Here is a 19,637-nt window from a genome sequence, read left to right as displayed (position 1 = left end):
CACACCACATTGGGATATTATATATCCTTTATACTTTGATTTTTTCTTGGTTTGCATATATGGTGACCTTCAATTTGGGGGATTTATACACTTGCTAGCCTGGTTTATATAGACCAAAATATATTGGTCTTTATATATTATATTTCATTATACTGTGTTTTTTGACCGTATCTGTTTTTCTTAGTTTTTTAGAGCCAGGTTGCTGTTATATTGGCCCATTGGTCAGTTATTTTCCTGTCTCAGCATCATCCTTTACCATATTGCCTTAGCCACATTCTTGTTCAAACCAATTTTTGCTTGTGCACAAATTATTCTATGAATGTATAATAGGGGTGCAGCCTTAACCTATGAAAAATTCTTTTTTAGGTCTTTTATTCAGTAGTTTTGAGCTGTGATTGTCCCTTTAATATTCTTATCAAAATTATTTTAGCTGACATAGTTATAGACTATTATTGTCAGCATTTTGAATCATGGATCTTTCCAGTTTGGTTACAGGATTATCTGCTGATAGGGAGGACCTTAGAGCTTTTGGTTTGGGTTCTCTTTTACAGGAAAACACCAGTACTATGGATCAACCGGATTCAGAATCAATTTGTGCACTAGCATTTGAACAGTTACATAAACACCTTAGATCACCTAGATCAAATATATGGCATTCTAAATTGTTTAAGGCTTATTTGGCCAAAGGGATTACCCCTAGAGGTTTGAGAATACGTATCCAACCCCATGTTGGGGTTGCTGACCAGGAACTAACTGACTAATGGTCCTCAATACAACAACAGGCTACTATGTCCTTTGTGGATGCTTTATCCAAGTTCTATGATTGTGTTATTGACAAAGAAATAGATACGGTTACCAAGCTAGTAGGTGATGTAAAACCCTTTGAAGGTGAAACCTTCTTTAATAAACAACTCAACAAGGTAGCGACAGACCTCAGCATTTTAGAGGAATAACTACGCACTAGAAAAATCAAAAAATTTCAAAGAGATCAGGGTGATTACCAGAGTTCTAATCCTTTTTTAAATTATACCAAACATGTTAGATTTACATCTAATTCTACAAGGACTCCCAAAAGAAAAAGACCTCACTCTATCCTTAGGAAATCGAGCCCAGTTTCTGGTTCTTCAACTGAGGATATTTCATCATGTACTGATAATGAACTACAGTCGGTATCAGGCTCACCATCCCCCAAAAGGACACCAGGGCCAATCCCTTTAGGCCCAGGTACCAGCGTGGGGGGAGGAAACACAAGAAGTATAAACAGTATACAAAGTCTGTTGAAAATGGTCATGCAGAAATAAATGCTAATGCAAATATTAATGTTTTAAATTTGTCTGACTGTTTTATCACCTATCCACCTGTCAGTATTGAATAAAGGACTTTCTTTTGTACCTGGTTTCATGGTTTCTGAGGATATATTGGCTCAGGATGTGGTATCATTTTGTAGAAATCTTAATCTTAAATTGTTTTTTGGTGACACTGAAAACTATAGTGGAGATAGATTTGTATATCACAAATCTTCTTTAAACCCACCTATGCATCCATTGGTACATCAGTTTCAAAATAGCATTCTCAAAGATCTTCATTTTTCTAGATCTGATGTACGTTTTAAATCTAATAATATTTCTTTGGCCGAAAAAGAAGCTATTTTGGAACTGCAGAACAATAAAAAATATTGCTATTATTTCTGCTGATAAAGGTGGGGCTGTAGTTATCCTAAACTGGTGTGATTATGACAAAGAGGCTAACAGACAACTGTTGGATCAGAGATATTACTCTCCACTGACCATCAATCCAACTTTTAGGTTTAAAAAAACAAATCGAGGAGTTCTTGTTTTGGGCCAGGGATGAAGCTATTATTACTAATGATATTTTACAACAGCTTATGGTTCAGGATTATGCAACCCAATATATTTATTTTTTACCCAAAGTCCACAAGAACCCAATCAATCTGCCTGGTAGACCTATTGTTTCAGGGAGAGGGTATATTACGGAACCTCTGTCACTATATCTCACCAAACATCTGAAGCCCTTACTTAGTCTGATACGGTCACGACTACATGATACCACCAACTTTTTACAAATTATCTCAGATAGCCAGTTGGAGCCAGATTGGTTGATGTGTACTCTTGATGTCAGTTCTTTATATACCAATATTCCACATCATGTGTGGCGGGCTTATACCAACCAAATTTTAATTCTTTTTTGGTTAATTTAGCTAAATTTGTTCTTACAAGTAACGTCTTCTTTTAACAGAACAATTGTTATTGGCAAATGAAAGGCACTGCTATGGGGGCTTCGTTTGCCCCTATATATGCGAATCTATTTATGGCCTTTGTTGAAAAACATGTCATCTATGATTGCCATAACAATTTATTCTTGGAATATATTGACATCTGGAGACGTTACTTGGACGATGTTTGAATGGTGTGGAAAGGTGATGTACAGGGCTTACATGATTTTATATCTTATTTGAATAACAACATTTGGGGCCTACAATTTACTGTTCATTATGATATGAACACAATCACTTTTCTTGATGTTCTAATTACTAGATTATCTGACCATACTTTAGGTACAGAAGTATTTAGGAAGCATCCTGAGTATAACACCATCCTTCATGCCTCGAGTTTTCACCCGCCACAAGTTGCACGCAATATCCCCTAATCACAATTTATTCGGATGAAGCGAATCTGTTCTCATGATTCTTCGTTTCAATTACAGCGGAAGGATCTTATTGACAGATTCAGATCCAGGGGATATCGCATGGGTCATGTATTAAGAGCCAGCAATCTGGTTAATTCCTTAGATAGGCAAAATTTATTGACCTACAAGGACCAAACTAGTACTTACACTGCACCCCTTAGGTTTACCACTACCTATGCCAGGAACATTGACCGTCTAATACAGATTATACACAGGCATTGGAATATATTGCAATGTGACCATGAATTAGCAAATATGTTACCTGACAGATGTCTATTTTCATTTCGTAAAGGGAGAAACCTTGGTTCCTGTTTTAATCATTACAAACATGGTGCTATGGATCGACAACCACAATATTTGCAGACTACCTTGACAGGTGATCCATTGACAGGTTGCTTTCCATGTGGCCATTGCACCAATTGTGATAAAGTGAACAAATCTAAACAGTTTTCTAGCAGAAATTGTTCATTGGTTTATGATTTAGATTTTTTCGCTAACTGTAGTACTGACTGGGTGATGTATTTGGCCACATGTCAGTGTGGCTCATTTTATGTTGGTCAAACCTCTCGTCCATTCAGAATTAGAATTTCTGAGCACATCAGCAATATCAAAAACAAGAAGGCTAATAATGCACTTTATAAACATTATCTGGTCCATAAAACTGCCAAGTTTTCGTTTATGATTATTGACAAAATACCGGCTAATAGATGTAATAAGACAGGGTGGCATTCTATTTTAAATACCAAAGAGAAAAAATGGATTGTGAAACTGGGTGGATTATTTCCACCTGGTTTGAGTGAATATTTTTAGACTCAACCAATGAGATTTCAGATGGGTATACTTAAGGCTCAACAATTGATGTTTTTTCTTTACACTGATGAAGGCTGTGATTTGATCTGGCCGAAACCGGTCTGATTCTTTTGTTGTTTTTTATGGTTTATTACCAATAAATTTGTTTCAGGTCACTGTATGCTGGCTCTCTTCGTTTTGCTTCAACAGGTTTTGTTTTGAGCCGTGCATTTGCGTACCGAGCAGGAGTTCCTATTTTGCAGTTACGCTACCATTGTAAGTCACCAGTGACCTACTGACATCAGGCACGCTCCAGTCTTCTATGCTGAATTTATCCCAGTATAACCTGTGGATACATACAGAGAGCATACCTGTAGCAAAGCTGGGTCACATTTGAGACTCCCATCACCATATGGCACACAGACTGATATAATGTAATCTTATACATAGCCTATGCCTACGGGCACATGCACACCTTGTAATGCAGATTATCGCTGTTACAGCCTGATATCCTCAGATGACATAAAGCCACACATGATTGTTTGAGTAATAATTGACAAATGCAGGCCACTGGGGTGCCATGTGCTACTACTCACTCAAATGCCACCACCCCAGCTCCCAACTCCAAGCCACCATCAGTTAGATGGGTTTTCTCACTTTATCTAGTGAGGGAGACCTTGAATTACACCATGTCAGTGAAATGCCTCTGTGTGGTTGGTCCTCACCCAGCTTCAGCCTATCTTTGTTGATTTTCTGTGCTTTGAGAGTGGCATGCAGTGACATATCAGAAATGTGGTGACACACTTGTATTATTGCCCTATTATGTCCACTCCCTGCCACACCTAGAAATGGAAGCCCTGTCAGCCTCATCCTGCTTAAGAATATGCATAGCAGGCATGCATGTGGCCTATAGTGGCACATTCACCTTCAGTGTGGTGAACTTTACCTCCCATTCTCAGTGCTTTGATCCTATGTCAAGACATGCACACCTGTAGGTTACACATGTAACTCAGTGTGTGTATGCTTTAGTGTCTATGCAGGCTGACAACTGCCGCCATACTGTCCCCAGCATCCTTGGTGGCAATATTCATGTTGAGTGACACAGTGAAACCTTTCTAATGCTGTGACATAATGTGGCAGCTGGGAGCATGTTAGTCATGCATGTTGCCTATTGGACATATGTAAGTAGCACAGTCTGTTCATGGAGCACTGGCGGCCCCATATCCTCTGTAGCATGACATGCTGTCTGTGTGCATATGGCAAATGTCCTGATTGTCATCTACCTCTGTGTCATTGGGATCCCAGCCTACTAGACCATTGTCATGCACTGGGATGTGTTACATCACACACTATACTGCACTGTGACAGCGTCTGTTGTTTCCATGGACCTTTGTGTGGCCATTGCAGTGCTGTGAGCCTTTACCAGTTGTCCTGTCTACTGTAAAGTTTGCCTAGAGCAGTACACTTTGATATGTCCTGTATTCTGATTTACTAATTCACTTACTCCAGCAAAATGGTGATCATGTATTTGGTTTTCATGTCACTCAATGTTCTTAGCATGGTAATATTGATAATGAAGTGATTTGTCATAGTTGTCTTTGAATTATGCCAATAATGCAATGTTTGTTACCCCTAGTCAATGCTAAGGGGCCTGTTCCTGCTCATCCATGGACAGAGGTAGGGTTTGAGAATGTGTGAAGCCTGGCCTCACTAAAGTAACTTTGCATCAACCATGCACTTCACATTATTGTCCATGTACATCACACAACCCTGCTGACCACTGACATCACATGATGTCCGTTATGTGTCGCCATGTCCCCACGCTACCATAATTTCTCCTGAAGTTGATGATATCAGTGGACATGTCCTCAGCAAGCGCAGACTCTGGCAGAACTCACACCTGTTACATCAAGGAGTGCAGAATCTTTTGTCACCTGTTGCACAGGGACCATCAGGTACACCAGTAGACTATAAGAGCTCCCTTTGTAAACTGTATGCCTGGCAGCAGCTTGTCAGGGCAGTGAGTGATGTCACTAACATCACCTGCTCTGGTGAACAATGTAACAGTGTAACAACAGTGACCTGAGGATTTGACAACTGGACTTTCTCTGCCACTGGGAAGAAGATGTAGGGGTGGGGGTGGGGGTGTTTTTTTTACAGTTAGCATTATGTGTGTGGACTGGCAGTGTACAGTAGGTCTAACTGCCTTCTGCTGTCAGGGATGTGCTGTGTTCTTCACTCTTTATTTTATGTTTCCCTTTGCCATAGCAGATTGAGGAGGAATGGACTGCTGTTAAAGGAGAAAGGAATGGTTTCTCCAAGTGGTGGGGCAAGTATAGTGTATAGCTGGCAGAAATGTAAAATAATATTGTTTAATAAATTGCAAAGTACATTACTGACTAGTTGTATTTGTCTCTTTTTTTTCTTTTTCTTTTCTCTGTTTCTTTTTTTTTTGGCTGTGTTGTATTGTTTTTCTACCTTTTTTTTTTTTTGCTTTTTTTAAAGGGACAGCTGTGCTACAGGCAGAAATGAGATAGCAGTCACTGCAGTCTGAAACAGCCACCAGTGATCATATCCTTAGCCACAGCAGCAGGAGTTTCCATGCTTGACGCTCTGCAGAGTGATGAGGACCATCCAGTGGAAAGTGATCTTGAGGGCTCACCAATGGCCTCTGTAGTGTTATCCCCTCATTTGAGAGTACTGTACAGGGGCTTTTCCTGGGTCACATGACAGGAAGTGCAGGAGCTGGAGAGGATCAGGGTGGTGAGGTGGTTCTGGATCACCTTCTAATGTGCCTTGCAGAGTTGTGTCATAGTCCAGGCCCAGCCATTAAGTCAGTGGAGTTTTAGCCCACCCATAATGTACCCGTCCGTTACTGCAAAAGGGGAAAGAAGCACAAAGAAGATGACAGCAGCTGATGTGCTGAATGAGGTGTCCGCCCTGCATCTGCAAAAGAACGGCAATGATAGTGAAGGAGAGATAATGAAGTGACCGAGAGAATTCTGTGTGCGATAGTCTTGGCGGCACACTCCAAGAAGGTGTATATCATTAGATGTTGAGAGAACTGGCAAGTACATAGGTATAAAAGTGACACAATTAGGGGACAGGAGTAGTATCAGAAGTTTAGAGAATGGCAATGATTTTGGTTAAACCAAGTTTAATTAAAAAAGGCAATATAAACTGTCAGGTGCACTTAACATCAGGAACATACTGTGCAATGTAATTACAAACCAGTTAGCCCTGCTTCACTTCAGAGCACATGCTCATGAGAAGATGCTGCAAGGGATACAAGTGGAGCTCATAAATGGAAAACTATCTGATAGAAAGGCAACAATTTGGTCTTAGCAATTTAAATTGAGCCAGGTTTATGACTATGTCTCCATCAAAACTGACAAAAGGCACAAGGAGACACACTATATGTGGGATATATGTAAGGGTTTGGACATTGTTCCCTATACAATGGTTGAGGAAAAGTATTAGTAGGTATACCCAAAATGTTAAATTAGATGTGGAAGTACGTTAGCTGCAATATATCTGATGGTAGTAATTAGCAGAAACAATGGACTGGAAGGTTCCATTGTGCAGTGGCAATCACATGAAGAATGTCCCGGTTTCAATCTCCAGTGGAATCAGTTAGTTACAAGGAATATGGAGTGTAACGAAAGGATGAGGAATGAGGACAACAGGAACATAAAGACTGCATGAGAGATGAAAAAGAGAAAATGTAATCTGGATGCACAGTGTCATCAGGGGGCAGACTGGAGGTACAGCACTATAAAGAAACAAAGTGGGCGGAGCTTATGTCAACCTGAACAGCCACAGGACTGCAACTAGGGAGGGGCAAAGTGGGCAGCTCTCCCTATTGTAAGTTGTTAGCAGATGTGACTGACAGCTGCCACCAGTACCTGGTTTCTTAAACGGATGCTGATACTTACATTAGATTCACACTTACATTTAATAGCTCAGTGTGTTACTCGCTGGAGTATCGACAATTACATTTGACAGTGGCGTTTGCTTCTTTGTTTTTTTTTCATTCTTCCACTTAAGTTTGAGGTTTTGGGGGAGTAGTCTGGAGGGGTCACTCAGGATACCAGTTAACCTAGTTACAGTTCAGTAGAGATAAGATTTAAAACAAGCATAGAAGACATTACTCTAGTAAGAAAGTGGTTGCTCATAAAATACATTGCTGCATTGCCAAAGCATTGATTTGTAAAGGGTTTAAAATAATGTGGGAAAGGAAAATACAGTGCTGACTGCAACACTTCAGCAGATGTAACACACTAAAAATATTTCACAATTATCTGCAAATTTTGCATATCATAAACCTTTTACCAGATATATAAGATATGCTAATTTATACTCAACAGGTAATATTTTATACAGTGTCATTTATAGGACTATACATCTCTATAAAGCCTAATGACTAATGATTTTAAATATTACTTAGAATTTGAATAAAGGGTGCTGTATAATTTGTTATGTACCTGCTGAAAGATATTATATATAAAAAGTGTTTGATAAATACAGGTAGGCCATGTCATATTTTATACATATAATGCTCTCACATATGTTCTGAGGGAAACATACAAAACTGAGAACATAATGACCACCTGACAAATAAGAAAATGATTATTTTATGGCAGTGTAGCCATCATAGTGCACTCATTTTTTTCTTAATCTAAGAAATGTACTTATAGTTCTTATCAAAAGCACATAACTCATCACATTGTCTGTTTACAATCTAATGTTGACAAGTTATATGTTGGACATTCCTGATGATGCCAATAAAATGTAACCTGTCAGAACATGTGGTAATGTGCAGAAGTCTTACATCAGTACTGTTGCTTTGATTTTACTGCTACAGTTAAAGCTATGCTATGCACCTTACAGTATAACTTAAATCTGAATGCCATGTAAAAGAATGAATAATTACAGAACTCTAAAATGATCTAGTTTAGAAAGGCTTAATTATTATCAACAATGAAAATAAAATAACTCAGATTGTTGCATGTAAAAGTCTAAGGGTTAATTGTTAGTCCTGATGAAAAGAACTCAGACAAGTCTGTCATCATGAATTTCCATGGCTCCAAATAAAAACATAAGAAAAGTGAGAATTTCTTTCTATGGGTGGATGACCAACATGCAGAATTATCTGGGCATAACCTCAGTCTGGCAGCTGTCATAGAAAAAAATCTACTAGCCAATCTTCCAATGTCTGACACTCCAAAAACTGCCAAAAAATGTATTTAGAAGCTGTTATTAAAGAAGCTGCAATCAACTTCCATTTAAGGAAGGGAAACATATGATTTTACTACTAAATGCTGAAGACTATAATGCCGATGATCTAAACAGAGCCCAAACTCTTACTTTTCACATCCCAATACCATGCATAAACCCATGCAGATAAAATAAAAGTTCATCAGATTAACAAAGATGTAACATAAGTAAGATAGTAATGTAGTATCTGAGGTCTACAAAGAGCTGGTCATTTGCAACAAAGAGAGTTCCTTCTGCTAATATGGAGTAGGCATTGTTACATTCCTGACAATATGTTTGTTCTCTGTCTTGTCATAACAGACAGACATTGTAACAGAAACTGCAACAAATAAATGACTTCCAATGCAACACAGTCATGATAAAATAAAAGCAAATAAAACAACAAAGTGTAAAAACAACAAATGTTAATGGACTTCATAAGATGAAACTTCATCAGAGTAAAGTTAAACTTAAATTATACCTGGAGTATATGGGTTTTTTTTTTTTTTTTGCTGCCATTATACATTCATTGGAGGATGATTTCTGTCCATAACTTTGACAGGCACATTTAAATTGTATATATAGTTTTAAGCAGCATTATGTATTCTTTAACATTTACATTAACTAAAAGAACTCTGCATTGCATCCGTTGGCATGTCCAATCATGACCATTTAGGCTTAAGCACATGGCATTGCAGTATTTAGTCTAAAAACCAAAATACTCAGAGCTCATGTTTTTATAATTTGTGCTTTTCCGATGACAGTTTTTTTTTGTATAGCTACCAAGCTGACATACATAAATTCATGTTATACAGAAAATAAAATGCTTTACCAGTATCTTCAGGAAAGTGTGCTAAAGGCTAAGACTTTCCTGCCTGTCTAATCTCTTTTCTAAACCAAGGGCTCACTCCATAAATTATCAACATCTGTCCTTACTCACCTAGTCTCCCCACTCTAAACACTGTACTACTCACTGATAAACTTAAGTGCAAATCCTAATGATAATTTTTTGAAGCATAATCTGCCACTCCTGCCTCTGCCCACTCTGTTCACCCTTGCTTCACTCAGGCTCTCTCCGCTCCCCTACCCTACTCCCATTCCGACCCACCCCTACATCAATTACATTTATAGGTTCATAGGTGTGTACTAGGCTAATGGCCCTGGGGCCTTTACAAGCCTAGCCCATAGGATTACCCTGACATCGTGCCACCTGACCTTAGTTCCCAGTGCCTCTGTCAAGTAAAGCCACTGGAGTGATCCCTGGGGTGAATTTTTTATTTCCAATCCACTCATCAAAATTTGTCTTGAAGAGGGCCAGTGAGGTTCTCTGCTTGACATGTATGGGAAGTCTATTCCATAGCACGGACAGTCTCTAGGTTATGAACCTGTCCCTCCAGCATGTTCTGTTGATTGTGGTAATGAGGTTGAGGTCTCTGGAGTGTATGGTGTGGTGGAACTGGGATTTCTTTAGATATAGCATTTCTAACAGAGCAGGGTCAGACATGGCTTTGTAAGTCAAGCAGAGATTGCCTCTAAGTAGATGATATGAGAGAGAGAATAGTTGGAGTTATTTTAGCATGTCCATATAAGACAAATGTTTAAAGCCTCTACTGTTGACCCAATCATAACCTTCTACTAATTAATTCTTCACTACAGCCCCCCATTTCACTATATTTATAATTGTATAACAGACCATCTCACATCTCATCTCGTACTCCACCACACTTTCAGATCTCAGTTTATCTTACAAGTAGATCTTACTCTTCACTACCCTACCTACCCCTTCATCACAACATGCCATTCACCACCAATTTAGCACTACTTACTCTCTCTCCACCCTTCCTCTTTCTACATTTACTTACTTCTCCTGAAATCATGCATGAATATTACATGCCCAGTCATGTAACTGACATTCTTCTGCCCAAAATCACTTACTTCTCTGACATAGCACCCTCTCTATATCACCATGTACTCCCTCCTTAAAAAGATAAAAATTCTAACCTTACATGTAAAAACTAAAATAAAACTAACCTCCATTCATGAATACAACACAAAGAAAAAATTGCAACCCACTAACCCCATACACCCTCAGCACAACCTAATACTATGTGATGACATTCACCCCGATCCTGGATGCACTCACTCCCCTCTTTATCACACAAATTGTCACAAAACCCTTAACCTCACTACCATAAACCTTCAAAACATCAGAAACAAAATTCCAGATTTCCATGCCTGCAATGAACGCTATAAGCCAGATATTGTTGCTGCAACCAAGACTTGGCAAAAATCTTATATTAAAAACTCTGAATTCCTTCCATCAGGCTTCTCTTGCCTGAGAACAGATAGGCCCAGAAATAAGGGTGGGGGCATTGTTCTCATATACCATAATACTTTCCATATAGGCCCATATAACAAACCCACTCCCACATTTTCTACAGCCGAAATACTAATATCCTACTTGAAAATGAATAGCAGTGAAATCATCTGCATTATAGTCACATACCCCCCCCCCCCAGGTAACAATATCCCATTACATGATGAAATACTAGCCTGGTCATCCAAAAATATAGAGAATGAAACAATCATACTTGGTGATGTGAATATTAACTGGTTAGACATCACACATCATCACCCAACAAACAGTATCAACCTATTTAAGTACACCCAACTCATTACTACCATAACCAGACCCAACAAAAACAATGGGTCAGTATTAGACGGGGTCCTTGTCTCTGACCCTAGTAACATCTCCTCCACTGGCACCCTACCTAACAGCATTAGTGATCACCTACCGGCATACATCAAAGTCAAAAGTCAAAGTCAGAGTAAACTTTATTGTCATTTAGAACTGCGCATGCGTAGCCTAAATGAAATTTTGTGCATCTGCGAAATTCTTGAGATTACAAAGGAAAGTGAAACAACGCATACAAGAAGAGGAATAAAGATAACTAACAAACACAATACTACTCCCAATACACGCAAGAAAGAGCAGATACATTTACCAACACTCATATACAAAAAAAATACTCTCCCCTGAGTTAAATTAACTACCCTATTTAAAGTTATACAAAACACACTATTTGTCTAATATTGCACTTGAGTGAGTTAAATAATACTGACTGTGGATATAATAAATAAATATTGCACTTACTTGGAATACTTGTAAGCATATATTGCACAAATAAATAAAAATTGCTTTATTATGTGTCCAGACCCCTGGGACTAGTGCCTGAGTTCAGAAGTCTAATCACTGTAGGGTAGAAACTGTTACTGAATCTTGTAGTCCTGCAGTCGATGCTGCAATATCTCCTGCCCGATGCTAGATGCTTAAACAGTCCATGCGGAGGATGCATGTTATCCTGTATTATTTTGGTGGCCTTTTGGACACTTCTTGCAGAATAAAGATGTATCAATGGAAGACTGGAACTTGTTACCTTCTCTGCAGCCCTGACCACTTTTTGTAGTGCCTTCCTTTCTGTAACTGTGCAGCTTCCAAACCACACTGTGAAGTTGCAGGTGAGGATGCTCTCTATTGCACCTCTATAGAAGGTGGAGAGAATATGAGGAAGAAGATCAGCTTTTTTCAGTCTTCTTAAAATGTGGAGGCAGTGGTGCACTTCCTTGACCAGTTGTCTGGTGTTTCCCGACCATGAGTGATCCTCTGATATGTGAAAACCCAGGAATTTTGTACTCTTAACCCTCTCCACTCTATTACCATTGATCCTGAGCACTGGGTGGTTTGTTCTCCTTTTCCTGAAGTTGATGATAATCTCTTTGGTCTTGCTTACATTCAGGTCAAGGTTGTTTCCCCTTGGACCAACTGATCAGAGATGCCACCTCCCCTCTATATGTCCTTTCATCCTCCTCTGTGATAAGCCCTATGCCTGTGGTGTCATCAGCAAACTTGATGATATGGTTGACGTGTACTTAGCATAGCAATCATGGGTCAGGATGGTGAATAACAGTGGGCTGAGAACACATCCCTGTGGAACCCTGGTGTTAATTGTGATGTACTTTGATGGGTTCTTATCTGAACACACCCTCTCTGGTCTCTCAGTTAGGAAGTCCATGATCCAGTTACAGAGATGTTTACTGATTCCTAAATGTGCCAGTTTTTCTATCAACTGCATTGCTACCACCATATTAAATGCAGAGCTGAAGTCTATGAACTGCACCCTCACATAGTTGTCTTTGTCCTCTAAATTCTCAAGGAAAATGTGTAGTGCTACTGACATGGCATCATCCGTGGATCGGTTAGCTCTGTATACAAACTGCAGAGGGTAAAAATCAGGAGGTAGGCATGATGAAAGATGCTTTTTGATCAGCCGCTCAAAACATGTCATAACAGTGGATGTTAGAGCGACTGGTCTGTAGTCATTAGAGCTGGAGGGAGTGGTTTTCTTAGGTCGTGGGATGATGTTAGTTTCCTTGTAGCATGAGGATACTTTGCCATGGCAAGAGAGGTGTTAAATATTTCCTTGAGCATGGTGCATAGTTGATCAGCACGGCCCTTTACCACCTTGCCCAGTATGTTGCCTGGGCCAGTAGCCTTCCTTAGGTTCACTCACCTTAGCTCTCTTCTTACGTCCTCTGTGCTGAGTATTGCATCCTTCTCATCAGTAGGTAGCTTTAGTGCCAACCTGTTGTTTCTTTTCTCAAATCTACCAAATAAGGTGTTAAAACTGTTCAGGAATTCTATGCTGTCCTCATACTGTGCTGACTTGATTTTGTAGTCAGTGATCTCCTGTATGTCTTGCCGTAGTCTCCTTGCATACTTCATGTCTTCAAAGTGCCTCTGCACCTTTCTGCCATACTCTCTCCTAGCCTCCTTTATACCCCTCTTCAGATTACCTCTTGCTACACTTAGGGCTGGTTTGTCCTTAGTCTTGTAAGCTGCGTTTCTCTCCTCCAGAAGCTCATACACCTTACGGGGTGAGCCATGGCTTCTGGTTAGCTTTAATAGTGATACTCTTGTATTTTTTACCCCATCAACGCAGTTTGAAATGTGTGCCATCACTACCTCAGTGTATTCATCAATGTTCAGATGCTGATTTACTGTGGCTGCCTCCTTGAACATATCCCAGTTGGTTCTTTTCAAAGCAGTCTTGGAGGGCCTCCATAACCCCCTCGGCCATACCCTGATGTGTTTCTTTGTGGGTTTCTCTCTAACCAGTGCAGGTTTGTAAGCTGGCAATAGCAAGATGGTATAATGGTCAGAGGTTTCCATTTGTGGAAGTTGCACTGCCTTATAAGCTTTCTTTAAGTTTATGTACACCTTGTCCAGGATATTATCACCCCTTGTAGGAATACCCACGTACTGATGGTAGTTTGGGAGTACTTCTTTCAGATCTGCTCAACTCCAGTGCTTAATATATACCACTATAAGCCTACCAGAGACCTATCCCACTTCTGACCAACTACCATCAACAATTCCCTATGAAATATCAACTGGCATCCACTTACAGTCCTACCGCTGAATGATGCTGTTGGATTCTTTAACTCAACATTCCTCCATGTACTAGACAATCTCACTCCTCTCCGACATAGGAGAGTGAAAACCAACCAGGCTTACCAAAGCCACCAAACAACTGATGAAAGCTAGGGATAAGGCCTGGAAATTATGCCATGCAAGTAAAAACCCTGCAGACTTTATTCAATACAAAAAATTGCATAATCAAGTAAAGTGACTTGTCATCAAAAACAAACAAGACTACTACATTACTCTGCAGAATGACCATATGCAAAATCCTAAAAAGTTCAGGAGGTCCATAAGCTCTTCTCCCCAACCCAACACGGGTTTGGGCCTAGTCATAGCACCACCACTGCTCTTATATCTTTCTGGGATATAGTCAGCCATGCTTGAGACTCAGGATACCTTGTCTCCTTACTATTTCTTGACCTTTCCAAGGCATTTGATACTGTCTCCCACCCTCTTCTTCTGACTAAACTATCCAATTTAGGTATATCTCCCTCTACTCTAGGCTGGTTTTTCAACTACCTTACAGATAGCCAACAAGCAACCAGATGACACCAATTCCTCTCTCCTTTCCTCAACATCAATACTTGAGTCTCACATCTATACTAGGTCTACTGCTCTTCAACATTTTTATTAATGACTTCCATGCTAGCATACCCCATGCTAATGTCATCCAATATGCAGATGACTCCACCATCATCTGCATGGCCAAGTCTACTTCAGAATTATTTACACTCACCCAAAATGCCTTCACCTCCACTGAAATCTGGATGTATAATAACCATTTAGTCCTAAATGCTAATAAAAGCAAACTCATGTTATTCACCTCCAAAAAAACAACACCCCTATCCAAAAATGAATTTGCCATCAACTCATTCAACAACACTTGCCTCAGAGTAGTCCCATATATAAAACTTCTTGGGGTCATCATAGATGAACACCTAACTTTCAACCAGCATATTAACACAAACATAAAAACATATATATATATATATATATATATATATATATATATATATATATATATATATATATATATATATATCTATATCAGAAACTAGGCATCCTGTACAGGCACAGAGATTTCCTCACCTCCGCAGCAAGACTGTCCCCTGCCTCTTCCTTTCTATTTCCTTCCTTGTTCTATGGTTCACCTCTCCTTATTAATATACAGTCCTCTCTTAAATCTAAACTTGGCTGATGCTACAATAAAATCACACAATTTGTAACCAGTGCCAAACACTCTTCCCACCACGACTTATCACTCCAGTGTCTAAGCTGGCTAGAACGCATCTAACATATGTGCAACTAACCACAGCTCATAAGCTAATCTATAAGACTTTTAGTTATCCTGCCCTCTCCTCTCTGTTACCACGTATCACTCAAATAGACCTCTGTGATCAGTCAATCAGATGCTGCTTAATGTAACAAATCCTAACCTTTCCGCCGATCAAATGCATTACCCATACGCTACAGCAAAACTATGGAATGCTCTCCCTCCTTCAATTAGGTCTACAAGTAACCCTGAATGCTTTAAGACTTCGCTGAAACAACACCTGTCCTCCCATTGGCTATGTACATGTACCAGCACTGACTATAAACAAATCCAATATTCCCAGCCTTCCTACTTTTCCTCCCCATCTCACTTATGGCTCAGACTCCTCATATATACATTCAGTGAATCCAGCTTACTAAGTCCAACATATGCCACCCAGCCACACATAATCTACTATAACAGTTACTTACCATATCTTCTATTCACTCTCGATGCCTATATAACGATAGGTTATACCTTACTTTCAGTAATCCGTTACCTACCATATCTTCTATTCACTCTCGATGCCTATATAATGATAGCAAACACAACAAGAAGCCAAAAACACTGGTAGTCGAACAACCAAGAAAAACAAAAACCAGTGCCAGAAGGGAGGAACTCCAATAAATATCCAAGAAATGCCAGAAACTGGTACGAAATAATTTATTTAACGAAGGTACAATCCACATAAAACACGTTTTCGTCCACACTGTGACTTCTTCAGATAATGCACCAAGTGTAATGCAGGTCTTATATACTGAATGAATCAATTAATCATTCAATCAATGAATCAATCATTCAATGGACATATATAATGACATTTCCAAGTTTAAAAAAACATAACATAAAACCCTAAAATACTCATAAAAATATATATCTAGATAGATACATACAATACACATAAAGCATGTAAATATATTAAAAACTTTGTTGTCAAAGTGGATATTTGATTTGATGTGTATGTATAAACCTCATAATAGGAATATTTATCATATACAATGTTCTAAAAAACTACATACATATTAAATACTACATGCCTTTAACTTAAGTAAAGGCATAATAGAGGTGTAATCGTTAAGACCCGGTTCCCTATAAGACTCAAGCAAGATTTGCCAATAGGTTTCTTGGTATTCTAGACGGGTTTCCCATGGTCCACCCCTGTGTTCCTTAAATACTGTTTCTAAAACCAAAAACCGAAACTTAGCACTGGGGCAAGTGTTAAGGTGTCTAAAAAGAGCATTTTTAGAGTTAGCCTTTTGCATCTCATATGTGTGTTCGTAAATTCTCCTTTTAAGTGTGCGTTCGGTTTTGCCCACATAAAATGCGGGGCACACCAAACAGACAGCCAAATACACTACCCCCTGTGCATTACAATTAGAATACCTGGTAGATCGAATATATTTGTTTCTAGCTGATAGAAAAAATACGTCACTGTCTAAAATGTATTGACACTGGTTACAAGAACCACACTTGTATGTGCCCGGTCTTTTGTTGGATTTATAACGTGTCTGGGGTCGATACTCTAACAAATTCTTCATATTTCGACCCTGTTTATAAACTATACCCACATTCTTGTTTTTAAGTTTTTCCAAATCGGTAATTTCCCTAAAGTTTTCCCATTCATTCTTGATGATATTTCTAAGATGTCCTGAATTTACACTATATTCAGTAATAAAAGCCTTGTTAAAGACAGTAGGAACCGCCATATTATCATTGGTTTCACAATGGCCTCCAGTACTCAAAATGGGTTTGTATTTAGTTGTTCTATACTGTGAAACTTCATCTCTAATGTGATAAAGCAAATCACATGGATAGTCTCTGTCTAAAAACATTTGAATAAGTTTATCACACTCTAAAGAATAATCTGCGTCATCCGAGGTCATACGGGACAATCTAACTAATTGTCCCTTGACGATGCCCTTCTTTTGGTGCAATGGATGACTGCTTTGGAAATGTATATAACTATTAGAGAAAGTTGGTTTTCTATGAATCTTGGATCTAAATATACCTGTTTCTATATCAAGAGAAACATCAAGGTATTCAACTCTATGCTCCTGTATGTGATGGGTAAAGGTAAGAAATGAGGTGGTATTTGCTAAATACTCCATAAAGGAATCAATGGCTTCTGTTGGGCCAGTCCAAAAAATGCAGATATCATCCAAGAATCTGAAATAAGCAATCCAGTGTTCAGTAAAGGCACTGTTAAAAACAAATTTCTTTTCCCATACAGAAAGGATAATATCTGCATATGTGGGGGCACAATTGGCCCCCATAGCGACTCCTGTGATCTGTTGAAAATATTCTCCTGAAAAATATATAAAATTATTTTTCAGAACTAACTCCATAAGATGCAGTGTAAAGGTAATATCATGAACATTGATATTGGGGCTCGTAGTTAAGGCTTCCTCCAGCCAAGCCAATATCATGCGGAATAACATAAAATAAATCCACTACATCTATGGTCAAAAACTTAAGATTTGGAACTAGCAGTTCAGGAGTAATATTTTTCAGGAATTGCCAGGAGTCTTTAAGTAAATGGCTGGCCCTGGGCCAAAGCTCTTTGAATCTCCAATCGAGAAACTTGGAAAGGGGTGAGATTTTAGAGCCCTGTGAGGCAACAATAGGCCTGAGGGGGGGATTGTGGATGTTCTTATGTACCTTGGGTACCCCAAAAATGGATGGTACCCTAGGGTGTAGGTTATTCAGAAAAGTATAAATACCCAAATCAATGACTTCTAGGTCCAAGTAACGCTTAAGTACTAGATTGATGTTCAAATAAGCGATGTTAATCTCATTAAGAGAGACAGTAGAGTATCTGGAATTGTTAGTTAATAGGGCTAGCATTTTGCCATCATATAAAATCCTATCCATGATGACAGTGCCGCCCCCCTTATCCGGTTCCATGACTCTGATATTTGGATTGTGTGCCAAGTCATATAGCAATGTGCTTTCTGGGGCAGTTAAATTGGCTCGATATCCACCTGTTTTGAAGTGATTTCTAATATTCATTTTCAGCCTATTCTCCAGATTTTTAAGCTGGGGATGTAACGGTGGATTGTAAGTACTAGGCCTCTTAGGAATGTTAGAAGATTCAGAATTATCTGTCCCCATCAGTTGTTCCAAATTTAATTTTCTAATAAAAAGCTTTAAGTCCATAATAACCTTGGTAATATTACTGTTTCTCCGGGGTATATACTTGAACCCCTTGGTAAAAAGATCAAAATGAGTATCCGTGATCTCTAGATTACTATAGTTATAAATGGAATATCCATCTCTACAAAAAACTTGTCTGTATTCATCGTGACATATGAGTGAGGTGGTTATATCTCTTCTTGCCAAAATTGGGTTTGATATTGATTGATGTTCCTGTAATGACCCCCCCTCCCCCCTCTCCCCCTCCCCTTCCCTCGGTGAGGGTAATGAGCAGGCGAAAAATGGTCTTCATTGTTAGAATTACGTTGGTTACGTATTCTCTCTGATCTCCTAGGTAAGGCATCAAATTCACTGTTCTGTGCTCTATTCTCAGTGGATTCGTCTAGTTCCCCGCCTAATTCTGTATGAATAACCACAGAGGGGCGCTGAAAAGGCTGTCTATTGTTATTAGGTGGCATGGGATACTGACTGCCTTCTCGGTATTCATTAATATCCCTATGTAGTTTCTTATACTTCCTATTTAAAATATCATGGCATCTATTATCAACCTTTTTCCTTATATCATAATATTTCTGCTTATTTACTCCAACATTAAATAAAACATCATTAACAATACACTGATTGATAGACTCTACATTGTGATTTAGCAAAGCAATATTTCTATTATTTTGATGTATAATGGCCTGGACAATTTCCAGCCCACATTTATCAAAAGCATTTATTAAATCGGAATGAAACTCAGATCCGGCTACTACATTGTTAGGGTATTTGTATACCCGTAGGCCCTTGGGGACAATGCGCTTGGAAATACATTCAGTAAGGTACAAATTGTCCAAAATCAAACCCTTGTACCTGTATAGTGTCGTTTCCAGCGCCGCCATACTGTCCCCAAAGGTTCTGTTGTTACCAGTAGCCTGGAATTGTTCATTGCCAAAATTG

The sequence above is a fragment of the Protopterus annectens genome, chromosome 11.part0 (assembly GCF_019279795.1).
Source record: "Protopterus annectens isolate FY-2018-M chromosome 11.part0, PAN1.0, whole genome shotgun sequence".
Taxonomy (NCBI): Eukaryota; Metazoa; Chordata; order Ceratodontiformes; family Protopteridae; genus Protopterus; species Protopterus annectens.
This window is presented reverse-complemented; position numbering follows the sequence as displayed.